The following is a 13638-nucleotide window of genomic DNA, read 5'->3' on the forward strand; positions in this document are numbered from 1 at the left end:
TGTGTCTTGTCTTTAGGTTTTCTGGATAAGGTCATAAACAGAGTTTAAATTTTTAATTTTTAAATTCCATGATTTAAATTTTACTTCTGTGGATAGACTTGGGGATTTTTGTAAAAGTTCATCACCTAGACAAGGTTATGTTGATTTCCTTACAGGTTTCCTTTTAGGATAATCCCAGATGTGTATTTTATAATTGTCTATGAACAATTTAGAGTACGTCTTGGTGTGAGTGGTAAAAACTGAGTGGTTGTGGCCTGCAGTTCCCAGCTGGGCAGCGGGTGGCACCACACCTGTTCTCTGACCCTCAAGGTGCACGTGTCTCACTGGGGGGTTTGGCTCCTGTGGGAACTTGGCTCCTTGCGGGGCTGGTGGAGGCTGGATCTCCTCAAGACCCACCGTGGCTTCAGCTTCAGGACAACACTCGACCAGCCAAGTCCACCAGACAGGAGCCAGACGTCTCCAAGAATCACCAGGAGGCATCACTGTGGGAGTAAAAAGTGAGGGAAAAGTGGGGAGAGGCTTCCTGTGTGTGATTACAACTAAGGAGGTCCATTTTCAGAGGATCCAGCAGGGGCTTGATATGGAAAATTTTCAAATTTACTTGATTTTCTGTTAGGTGTTGATAGTGTCTGGTGTCATTGTTTGGGGGTATGGTGTCCAAAGTTCTTGGCACCGTTTATTGAGGGGACTGTCCTTTTCCCAATTAGTGTTCTTGGCTCTTTTGCCATGAATTAATGGCACCCTAAAGATGGGTTTATTCCTGTGCTCCCTATTCTGTTCCTTTGGTCCATGTGCATGTTTTTGTGCCAATATCTTACTGTATCTCTGCTGGTGACTGTAGCTTCCTAATGTCGTGTGAAGCCAGGGAGGGAGATGCCTCCAACTGTGTTCTCCCTTCTTGAGGCTTCTCAGGCTACTCCAGGTTCTTTTTTGTTCCATACAAATGGTAGGATTTCTTGTTTTCTGTTTCTGTGAAAAAAATGCCATTTAGTAGATTTTGGTAGAGTTTGCAATTAATGTGTACACTGCTTAGGCTTCGTGAATGTTATAGTAATGTTCTTCTAGTGCACATGCAGAAGTTTGATTTCGTGTGCATCCTCTTCAATTCTTTATCAGTGTTTTCTAACTTTCCCTGTGTAGGCGTTTCACATCCTTGGTTAATTTTATTCCTAGGTATTTTTTATTTTATTTTTGGTACAATTGTTAAATGGAATTGCTTTATTAATTTCTCTTTCTGAAACTTCTTTATTAGTGTATAGAAAGTCAATTGATTTTTGTATATTGATATTATATCATGTAGCTTTACTAAAGTTAGTTATTACTTCTTAACATTTTTTTGGTATGTTGATGTGGAAAAGTAGAATTCAAAATTGCCATTTTTTTTTTTTTATCACATCGAAGTCCTTCACAACAACCAAGACATAGTGGCTTATGACATTATCTTATGGTGTCTCTTAATAATATGTAGATTCCTGCAAGGGTGATCAGCTTAACTTTTGGATCAACTGGAACTGGAGAAGGCTTGGGCTCTGTAGTGAAGTTTGATGTTTTCTCTGTTTTCCTGTAATGATTTTAACATGGTTGATTTAAAAAAATTATTTACTTTTAAATAATTTTTTACATACAATAATTTTAAACATACAGAAAATGTGCAGTAGCAGTGCAGTGTACTCTTCATCTGTAAGCTCAGGTTTCTCACTCATCACTAATGTAGCACATGTGCCACTTTTCATGACAATCTCTAGTGTGTTTTTACCTTGAGTAGAGACACTCTCTCTGTGTCACCACATATCACCCAAATGAGGATTCATTATGGTTTTCACTTCATAATGCAGTCCACAGGCTCAGTTCCACTGTCAGCACCTACTCCAACTGTATGGCAATGGGTTTTCCCAATCTGATCCAGTGTTTTTTTGTTTCCTGGAACTGTTCTTGAGACTTTCCTTATTTTCCCAACTTTGATTGAATCAAAGGGCACAAGATGCGTGTAATCTGGGTGGCCTTTTCTGTATGGCTTCTTCTTCTTAGGATGTTTTCATTGTTCATCCATGTTGTGACAAATATCAGCACTTCATGGTTTTCATTGTGATTAAATTTATTCCATATAACATTTACCATTTAAACTGCTTTAAGTATATAGTTTCATTACATTTATGTCATGTAGTTTTTGGATATTAACTACACTTACATTGTGGTAGAAATATTCTCAGCATTCATCACTACTTTTTCATTTCCCCAAGTGAAACTGTATCCATTAGGCACGAACGCCTAACCCCCTGGCAAGTACATTGTACAGTTTTGTTATTGAATTAGACTTATACGGATACGTTATCTTAGAATCATAGAATACTTGTTCTTTTTTGGTTTGATTTGGTTTGTTTCCCTTGAATGACTGCAAGGTTCATCCACATTGTAGCATGTGTCAGAATTACCTTCGTTTTAAAGGCTGAATCCTATTTAAATGTGTATATACTACATTTTGTGTATGGAATCATAACATCCATGGACACTTGGGTTGCTTATGTCTTTTGGCCAGTGTGAATAGGGCTGGTATGAACATGGCTGTAGAAATGTGTTTTTCAGTCTCCGCTTTCTAACCTTTTGGGTTTATACCCTGAAGTTGAATCAACAGGTGATACATTAACTCTATGTTTAAGTTTTTGAGGAACCACCATACTGTTTTCCACAGTGGCTGCACCATTTTACTGTATTTCTTTCAATGGCAGAATTATATGACAGTTTATTGATGCACTGTAGTTTGCATATCCTTTCATCCATTGATGGACATTTGAATAGTTTCTACCTTTGAGCTGTTTCAAATCATGCTGCCATGACTATTAGTGTAGTGTAGCATTTTTTGTTTGGACACCTGGGTTAAATTTTTTGCCATATATGCATATATATGAGGGAAGTTGCTGAACCGAGTGATAGTTGTTGGGGGAAAGCTGTGACTCAGTTATGGTCATCAAGACCTTAGCAGACCCAAGTAACCTGTAGCTCAGTTTAAATTGAATACTATTTACCAACATCATCGACCATCATAATGTGTTATTGAGTCAATGGTCACAGGACATTCAGAAATTACACATCCACGTCCACATACAAATCAGTAAATAGCTTGCTTTATTACCCCTCTACTTACTGCTTAATCTCATACTATGTCTGTCCTTATCACCTTGCCAACCCCCCCCAAACAAGGCAAAGGATGTAACTATGTAAGATTCAACTGACTCATCTAACAAAGATACTGCCCTTACTTCACCCAACCAGTTACTATAACTACAAAGTGGCCTTTTAACTGTATCCATCAACTGCTTAGATATGTAAGGCTTATATCGATAGGCATACCCCTAGATCTGCTACTTACTTTGAACAAAATTAAAAATACAGTACACAGTAACAGTCTCCAAAAGAAACATTATATATTTTAATACTAATTTTTAACACAGTGTGGTATAACAAATACCAAGATATCAGTTAAATACATGAATCTCATATGTCAAAAATCCTGCTCAGCGTGTTGATGTAGCTTTAATAATTAAAGCAAGGCAGTGAAAATGCCTGGACCAGTTTACTAACTCCATAAACATACAGATTTCATTCCAGCCTTTTGAAGAACTTGTAATAAAATTACACATGCAAGTTTCTGCATTCCTGTGAGAACACCCTCTACATATTTTAAAAGAGTAAAATCAGCAGATATCAAGCACCCTGGATGTATCTTTCAATGCCTCACTGAACCATGCCCCTATGGGAAATGGCAGTGATAAAAATTAAGCCATAAATGAAAGTTTGACTAGGTTATCATGACTAATTAGGCTTGGTAAGTTTTCACACCACACACCACTGTCATAACGTGAACCTCAGATAATAGAAAGTCAGTGTGATGTGTGCTAAAGAGTATCACAAAATAAAGTTAAGTCCTAGCTACGGTGTGCAAAGCCATAGCTAAAGTGAAAATGAGCTACTAAAATGACTTTAACATTCCTTATTACAGGTCAGTAAAGATTCAGAGTAGTGTCCATGTGTTAGTATGGGGGTAGATACCCAACTATACTTATCTTTAAATCAAAATAAAATGATTATAACAAAGTTATTGGCCAAATGAATACTAGCATAATCCAAAAAACTAAAAGGATTCATGCTGCTTCCTATGGTGTTTATAATCCATAAAACCTGATAAACCTCACCACTCTCATGAACACAGTCTATATGTCTGTGTACCACCAACTTCAGCAACCCCCCAAAAGGAGCAACAGTGATCATAATGATCAGATATAAAACGTTAGTTCTAGGTGTAACCTATGGGGTGAGAAGATAAGGGTTTCATTTTCTACCTTGAGTACAAAATGATATATACAAAATTGTTATGAAATACCAAAGGAGAACTTAGTTATAAATTAAGAGTGCCCAATATAATCAGGCCATGAAGCAGTCACACTCAGCCCATCACCCTCCTCAAATAGCGATAAATTTTCATAACCTGTTAACAAGTAATAGACATTAAAAAGGAGAGGAGTTCTTACAAGGTGGGCACACTGGAGAGTGTGCTTGGATACATCACAGTGTAGTTTAAAGAAAAGCACCTGATTTACACCCAGCCGATTCCATACTTCATGAAAAATTTGAACTAAAACTAGCCGAGGCTTCCCACCAAATTTAACTGTCATAAATGAAATAAACATTCGTTTAACATCTAAAGTATAGAAGATAGACATTTAAATCTGGTAGCATAAGGTACCATTAGGGAATGATGAAATAAGTTAAGTACCTTGAACCCAGATGAGGTACTTAGGAACAGTTTAGTGGGACAGACTCATCTATATGTAAAATGGAAGATCTATGAGTAGAGGTAGTAAACCTAACAAGGCTGCTGGCAGCAGGTTGTTCAGAAAAGACTTTTAGTTCAGTTTTAATTATTAATTAAGAATATAACTTCTAATATAATTTTTAATGTTTTTAAAAAGGGACAGGTTTTTAGTTACAGGATAAAAACGCTACAGAACCAATATAAACAATGTTGCAGTTGGCTTAAAAACAGCCACCCATTAAGAAAGTATTCAAGGTTGGGGAAGGTATAGCTCAGTGGTAGTGTGTGCAAGGCATTCACAAGGTCCTGGGTTCAATCCCCAGGACCTCCATTAAAGAAACTGAACCTATTTGCCACCTCCCTCTAAAAATGGCAAGTATTCAAGGTCAAGAACACATTCATCACAATTCCAATATCAAAAAAAGAAAAAAAAAAGAAAACCCTCATAATTTAATACTGGACTAATCTATTAATTAGTAAAAGCAATACTCTTCATATAGGCAGCAGGAAATATTTCTCCTTGCATACACTTATATCAGAATGAATAAGTTACTGATAGTTTACAGTAAAATAAACCCTAATCAATATTTAATTATTTATAAAAACAATTCTTAATCTAACACAGGTATGAATTTCTAGGAAAGATTAAAAAAAAAAAAAAGTAAAAGGAACGTGGTGATCACAAGTCCTGCCTGTTTACCAGGAAGATTTCCTCTAGCACTTCTGGCCTTAGAGGCACTGCCTGACCATGGGCATGGTTAATGGCCGTGGTTCCCAGACCCTGCCAAAGTAGCATGATCATTTGTTTTGCACATAAGGAGTTGGGAGGATGGCTCCACAAGGTTTTATTATCTCTTTTCATCAGTGAAATTGACCTTCCCAATAAGAGATGGGAGCCATATAAAATGAGAAGATGCTATGGTGCTTTAAGCATTTAACCTATAAAGTAAATAACTGAATATTAAAGGATAACATAGCTTTTAATGGCTTAAAATATTTGGTTGTGGTGGCCCCAGTGAATAAAACAAACTCCAAACTGCAAGTAATTAACATTTAGACCAGCTATTCAAAATGCTGTGGCATGTATTGATCTAATACATTGATTAACAGAACGTGGTGCTCTAGGGATAACTGTTCAATCCAAATTTAGAGTTCATTTCAACAATAGGGTTTATAGCCTCAGAACTGGATCAGAATATCCCAATGTTGCAACTGCTGTAAATGGTTTATTCAATGATTAAAGTTCTGTGAGATGTGAGTTCAGACTGGAGTAATCTTGATTCGTTTCTATCTTTTATACATTTGTCCCAGTATGAGAGGACAGGAGAGTTAAGGGCCGCTTTACAAAAGCACCTTCAAATTAATTGGTGATACAATACAATTTAAATAATTTTTAGATACTCTACAGTAGAACATGGTTTGTTAGGGTAGCAGATCTCAGCAATTGCATCAAACCAAAACCTTTATTTCCTGAAGCCTAAGTCCTTTTCCTAAGAATAGGTTTATAATCTGTTATAATAGGTTTATAATATATATAATATATATATTACATTATATACATAGTGTTAAATTATATAATACATCAATTACATATATAATACATCAATTTACACATATATATTATATTATATATAGTGTTAAATTATGTATAATACATCAATGTACATTATATACATATAGTGGCACCAATGCTGGCCTTAACCATGGCTTCCACATTAGGAGCTCCTCTTCCCATTACCTTAGCCACTGTCTGCTCATGTGAACCTAGGCATACTTCTCATACTGGCTGCATGAAGCCTAGCCATGTATTCCACCCCCTGATCTGCATTACCTTCATATTAAAAACACACACTCACCAGAGCTCTGTGAGGGCAGCAGCACAGACAATCTCATGTGAAGTAAACTAGCAGTTATTGGTTTATCATTCCTACTGATAAATAGATCGTTTATACTCTCAGTTATTACACAAGAATATCTGATTAATTTCCCCCTCCCAACTCCTAGTCAGATTTTTATTTACCTCTACTGTAGCAGAAATCACATGAGCTCCACTTGACTTAACAGAAGGAGACTCAAAAGTTGTATCCAGCTTCAATGTAGACTATGTAGCAGGTCTATTTTCTCTGGCCTTCATAGCAGGTTAGGTCCATATCATGATGATAAATATTTTCATAATCTATTTTTAGGAGCATTTCAAATCCCTAGATAACAGAATTATATACAGACAAATTACATACAGCCAATGTTGTCATTCAAACACTCCTCCTAACAATCTCCTTCCTTGGACTTTGAATATCCTACCCACAATCTTGAGATGATCAACTTATACATCTCCTATGAAAGAAAAATTTAACACTAACAGTAGCCCTGTGTATGTTTCAGTACCCATCAGTGCATCGGGCATCCCCTCGAAACATTGATATGTTTGACAAAAGAGTTATCTGAAAAGTAAATAAAAGAGGTCTAAGAACTCTTATTCCTAGAATCACAGGAATTGATCGTTCCCTTAAGAACTTAAAAGTATTCATGCTGCCACGTTACACTACATTCTGTGGTGATGGATGGTCCCCCAAGTGAGCTATCAGTGTTGTTTGATATCCTTACTATGCTAAGAAACCCTATTTTTACTATCATTCTACTGACCATTCCATGATTTTATTAGCAAGCTGACATTGTACAAGTATTTCCATTCTAATAAGAAAATTGAATGCACAAGTTATAGAAGCACCCAACAACTGTTCTCTAACACAACCCACCACATCCATACTATTTATGTGGGATTTTACTTTTAATCTAATATACTCCAGCCATGGACAAGTACAAAATTTTTTTATCCAACAGGATCCACCATTTAAACAACAGCCCTAGTCACAAAGTTGGACTTCTCACATTTCTTTTCTGAGTGACTGAAGCTACACAGGGCATGCCCCACACAGCAGGGCCAATGTAATTAACATGATGAATGTGCACCCCCAAGTGTTACAGCAAATCTCGACACCCACCCCCCAAGCATACTGTTATTCACAGGATGTGTTATGAATTATCGTCAGCAGCCGAGGCAGACTAACAAAACTCCACTACCACATTTATAGCCTGCTTGTCAGTTGTCCATAGAGGATGGATGACAGCTATTATAGTGTGTAATCCAACCATGACGACCCTGAATGTACTAACTTATATCATTCCACACTGTCGTCTTGCTATTCACGCTCTGCTCATGGACCACAACTCTGTCGTTATCACACAAGTGGAATAAAACACTTCCAATGTCGATCCTCATCCCCAGCATCATGTTTTATTAGGAGGCCTCCCACCAGGATCAGGGTTTTTCCTCAAATGAGTAATCATTTGAGATATAACAGAAACCAGTAACAGCAACCTACCAGCACTAACCGTCCTCACAGCACTGTTCAACATATATTTGTACATCTGGCTAAAATTCTCCATATCACTTCCTCTACTTTTATGAATAAATTAAAAAAATGAGATTTTAAGCATAGACAACAACCATCTGAATGGTTACTAATCCTAATAGTCACACTATTACTGCCCTTAATGCTCATTCTATCAGTGATGGAGTAGGAATTTAGGTTAATATACACCAAGGGCTTTCAAATGTTCAAGGAGGTACAATTTAACTTCTGAAAATATGGATTGCAAGAGATTGTACTACATCAGTTGAATGCAAATCAAACACGTTAATTAAGGTAAAGACTTGGTAGATTGGTGGGCTTCCACCATAGCACATTTTAGTTAACAGGAAATCTTCTGGTAAATTGGCTTCTAGTTATTTCTCCAGCCATCTAGAAAACATTTGCAGGAGAAGCCCTAGCAAAATTGAAGCTGCTTTTTTTTTTTTTTTTTAGAATTTGCATTTCAGTATGTTGATTCACCACAGAGCTTGACCCAAAAGGGGCCAAACCTCTACCTCTAGATTTACAGTCTAAGGCTTGCTCAACCACTTCCACCTAAGTTCACAAACCAACTTGTTGACAACTTTCAACAAGTCACAAAGATTGGCATTTTATATCACCATATTATTGTTTGAACTGGAATAGTAGGCACTGCTGTAAAGTCATCAATCCCTGCTGAGACAGAGAGACCTGGAGTGCTCCTCAGAGATGACCAAATCTATGATGCTGTCATAACATTGTATGCATGTGTAGTACGCATATCCTGTGCATGTGTTTTTTAGTTATACTAAGGACAATTGGGGGACCCAGAAACTGACTTGTCCCACTGATAATTGGGTCATTCAATACAGCATTGCTCTGACTGAATGATAGCAGCTTCTCACAATTTCTCCCGCCATTCTTACTCCTACTCATATCGTAAAAAGTAGAAGCTGGTGCCAGCACTTGTTGAACCACGTGTACATCCACCTCTAGCTGGCAATCTGGCCACGTAGGAGCCTCTGCCGACCTAGCCACGTCCTCCATGTATTTAGGAGGTGTCTCTTTCATTCTTGGTGATTTAAAATTTTTTAACTACAATCAGTAATATAAAACCATCAGCCATATCCCAATGTATGTAGTTTGAGTTAATTGTATATGTGGTTTATTCCCCTGCATGTGGATAGCCAGTTACCCAGCACCATTTGTGGAAGAGTAGTAAAAAAAAAAAACCCTAAATATTCACGCTTGTGAAAAATGTATTGATCCTAAGTGAATGGGATTATGTTCGGGCTTCTTATGTACTGCCATGTATCTATATTTATATTTTTATGGCAATATCATATTTTTTATATTGCTTTGTATTGACATGAAATTTGAAAATATGAAGCTCTATCTTTGGTTTTCCCTTTTCAAGTTTGTTTTGTCTTTTTGGGGTTCCTAAAATTATATATGAATGTTAAAATCAACTTCTGTGTTTATTCCAAAATTGTCATAGAAATTACCTTGTCTCCCTAGATCGCTTTGGGCACTACACCATATTTAGTTTTGTTACCAACATGGGATGTCTTCTTCTTTTTTTTTTAAAGGTTGTATTTCATTTCTTTTAGTGGTGTCTTTTCCATTTTAATTTACTAGTCTTGTACCTTGATTAAATTGACTCTAAGTATTTTAGTAATATTGACATCATGTAAAATACAATTCTCTTAAATTCTTGAGATCATTCATTGTTAATGTGTACATGTAGACAATTTTGATTCATTGATACTTTGTATCGTCTACTTGCTGAAGTATTTCAGTTGCTCAGTTTAAAAATGGAGCTAGTCAATGAATTGTGTGTGCTTTCAAGATGTATCTGTAAAATGATGTCAACTGTGTCTGTGAATAGACATTCCTTTTATATGTAACAATTTTATGTTTATTCTCTTTCATCCTGGATTTGCCTGGAATTTCCTGTACCATAGTGAATAACAGAGGTGAAAGGAACTCTCTGGGCCTCATTCCAGATGATTGACATTGACCGTGTGTTTTTTATACTGCTTTGTATCATACTGAATAATTTGTTCCTAGTCCTATTTTCACGAGTGTTTATGCTATGAAGTAGGAGTGGAATTTGTTTAAAGCTTGTGGTGAATCAAGTGGATGGGATGGCGTGATTTTTCTGTATTGTACAATTGTTGTTTATCACATTGCTTAGCCTTTATGTAATAATTTATGACATTGCTTGGTTTACAGTGTTAAAACTGGATTATCTGCTTTGGAGACATTTGCAGGAGGTGGATACTCATTTCTATTGTGCTGTTAATTTCAGGTAAGTAGTAATATACAGGGGAAGTGGAGGATTCCATTTCATAGGCTAGTTGATGTGTTTCAGTTACATCTTCGTGGGATTTGACCATCAGGAGAGTGCTAGGTTGTTACAAGAAAATAGGATTAAGGATTAGGATCAGGGTACAAAACTAGGGGTAGGGTAGTGGAATGGGTTAGGGTTTGGGTCAGTGTGAGGGTACCGGTGAGAGTTAGGGAAAGGGTTAGGGTGTGGATTAGGATAGGAAATAGGGCTAGAGTACAGGTTAGGATAGGAGTTTGGGAACAGGTTAAGTTCAGGGTATGCATAAGGTATGGGTAAGGGTACAAGTTAGGTTATGCATTAGGGAACAGCATAGGGCTAGGGCTAGGGCTAGAACCACAGCAAGGATTAGGGTTAGACTCAAGGTTACGGGTTAGAGGGTTAGGGTTAGACTAAAGGACAGGGTTAGACTCAGGGTTAGGGGAATGAGTTTAGACTCATGGTTAGATAGGATTTAGGGTTAGGGGTTAGGGTTTAAACTCAGGGCTAGACACAGGATTTAGGGTAAGGATGAGGGTTACAGTTAAACTCAGGGTTAGGTGTTAGACACAGAGTTAAACTGAGGGTTCGACTAAGGGTTAGGGTTAGGGTTAGACTCAAAGTAAGACTCAGGGTTAGACGCAGGGTTAGACTCAGGGTTAGACTCAGGGTTAGGGTTAGGGTTAGACTCAGGGTTAGACTCAGGGTTAGACTCAGGGTTAGGGTTAGACTCAGGGTTAGGGTTAGACTCAGGGTTAGGTTTAGGGTTAGACTCAGGGTTAGACTCAGGGTTAGGGTTAGGGTTAGACTCAGGGTTAGACTCAGGGTTAGACTCAGGGTTAGGGTTAGACTCAGGGTTAGACTCAGGGTTAGACTCAGGGTTAGACTCAGGGTTAGGGTTAGACTCAGGGTTAGGGTTAGACTCAGGGTTAGGGTTAGACTCAGGGTTAGACTCAGGGTTAGACTCAGGGTTAGGGTTAGACTCAGGGTTAGGGTTAGACTCAGGGTTAGACTCAGGGTTAGACTCAGGGTTAGACTCAGGGTTAGACTCAGGGTTAGGGTTAGGGTTAGGGTTAGACTCAGGGTTAGGGTTAGACTCAGGGTTAGGGTTAGACTCAGGGTTAGACTCAGGGTTAGACTCAGGGTTAGACTCAGGGTTAGGGTTAGACTCAGGGTTAGACTCAGGGTTAGGGTTAGACTCAGGGTTAGGGTTAGACTCAGGGTTAGACTCAGGGTTAGGGTTAGACTCAGGGTTAGACTCAGGGTTAGACTCAGGGTTAGACTCAGGGTTAGGGTTAGGGTTAGACTCAGGGTTAGACTCAGGGTTAGACTCAGGGTTAGGGTTAGGGTTAGGGTTAGGGTTAGGGTTAGGGTTAGGGTTAGGGTTAGGGTTAGGGTTAGGGTTAGGGTTAGGGTTAGACTCAGGGTTAGGGTTAGACTCAGGGTTAGGGTTAGGGTTAGGGTTAGGGTTAGGGTTAGACTCAGGGTTAGGGTTAGACTCAGGGTTAGACTCAGGGTTAGGGTTAGGGTTAGGGTTAGGGTTAGGGTTAGGGTTAGGGTTAGGGTTAGGGTTAGGGTTAGGGTTTAGGGTTAGGGTTAGGGTTAGGGTTAGGGTTAGACTCAGGGTTAGACTCAGGGTTAGGGTTAGGGTTAGGGTTAGACTCAGGGTTAGGGTTAGACTCAGGGTTAGGGTTAGGGTTAGGGTTAGACTCAGGGTTAGACTCAGGGTTAGGGTTAGACTCAGGGTTAGACTCAGGGTTAGACTCAGGGTTAGGGTTAGACTCAGGGTTAGACTCAGGGTTAGACTCAGGGTTAGGGTTAGACTCAGGGTTAGACTCAGGGTTAGACTCAGGGTTAGACTCAGGGTTAGGGTTAGACTCAGGGTTAGGGTTAGACTCAGGGTTAGGGTTAGACTCAGGGTTAGACTCAGGGTTAGACTCAGGGTTAGACTCAGGGTTAGGGTTAGACTCAGGGTTAGACTCAGGGTTAGGGTTAGGGTTAGACTCAGGGTTAGACTCAGGGTTAGACTCAGGGTTAGGGTTAGACTCAGGGTTAGACTCAGGGTTAGACTCAGGGTTAGACTCAGGGTTAGGGTTAGACTCAGGGTTAGGGTTAGACTCAGGGTTAGGGTTAGACTCAGGGTTAGGGTTAGACGGGTTAGGGTTAGGGTTAGGGTTAGGGTTAGACTCAGGGTTAGGGTTAGGGTTAGGGTTAGGGTTAGGGTTAGGGTTAGGGTTAGGGTTAGGGGTTAGGGTTAGGGTTAGGGTTAGGGTTAGGGTTAGGGTTAGGGTTAGGGTTAGGGTTAGGGTTAGGGGTTAGGGTTAGGGTTAGGGTTAGGGTTAGGGTTAGGGTTAGGGTTAGGTTAGGGTTTAGGGTTAGGGTTAGGGTTAGGGTTAGGGTTAGACTCAGGGTTAGACTCAGGGTTAGGGTTAGGGTTAGGGTTAGACTCAGGGTTAGACTCAGGGTTAGACTCAGGGTTAGACTCAGGGTTAGGGTTAGACTCAGGGTTAGGGTTAGACTCAGGGTTAGGGTTAGACTCAGGGTTAGACTCAGGGTTAGACTCAGGGTTAGGGTTAGACTCAGGGTTAGGGTTAGACTCAGGGTTAGACTCAGGGTTAGACTCAGGGTTAGACTCAGGGTTAGGGTTAGACTCAGGGTTAGACTCAGGGTTAGGGTTAGACTCAGGGTTAGGGTTAGACTCAGGTTAGACTCAGGGTTAGACTCAGGGTTAGACTCAGGGTTAGACTCAGGGTTAGGGTTAGACTCAGGGTTAGACTCAGGGTTAGGGTTAGACTCAGGGTTAGGGTTAGACTCAGGGTTAGACTCAGGGTTAGGGTTAGACTCAGGGTTAGACTCAGGGTTAGACTCAGGGTTAGACTCAGGGTTAGGGTTAGGGTTAGACTCAGGGTTAGACTCAGGGTTAGACTCAGGGTTAGGGTTAGGGTTAGGGTTAGGGTTAGGGTTAGGGTTAGGGTTAGGGTTAGGGTTAGGGTTAGACTCAGGGTTAGGGTTAGACTCAGGGTTAGGGTTAGGGTTAGGGTTAGGGTTAGGGTTAGACTCAGGGTTAGGGTTAGACTCAGGGTTAGACTCAGGGTTAGGGTTAGGGT

The sequence above is a fragment of the Camelus ferus genome, chromosome 5, assembly GCF_009834535.1.
Source record: "Camelus ferus isolate YT-003-E chromosome 5, BCGSAC_Cfer_1.0, whole genome shotgun sequence".
In the NCBI taxonomy this organism is placed as follows: domain Eukaryota; kingdom Metazoa; phylum Chordata; class Mammalia; order Artiodactyla; family Camelidae; genus Camelus; species Camelus ferus.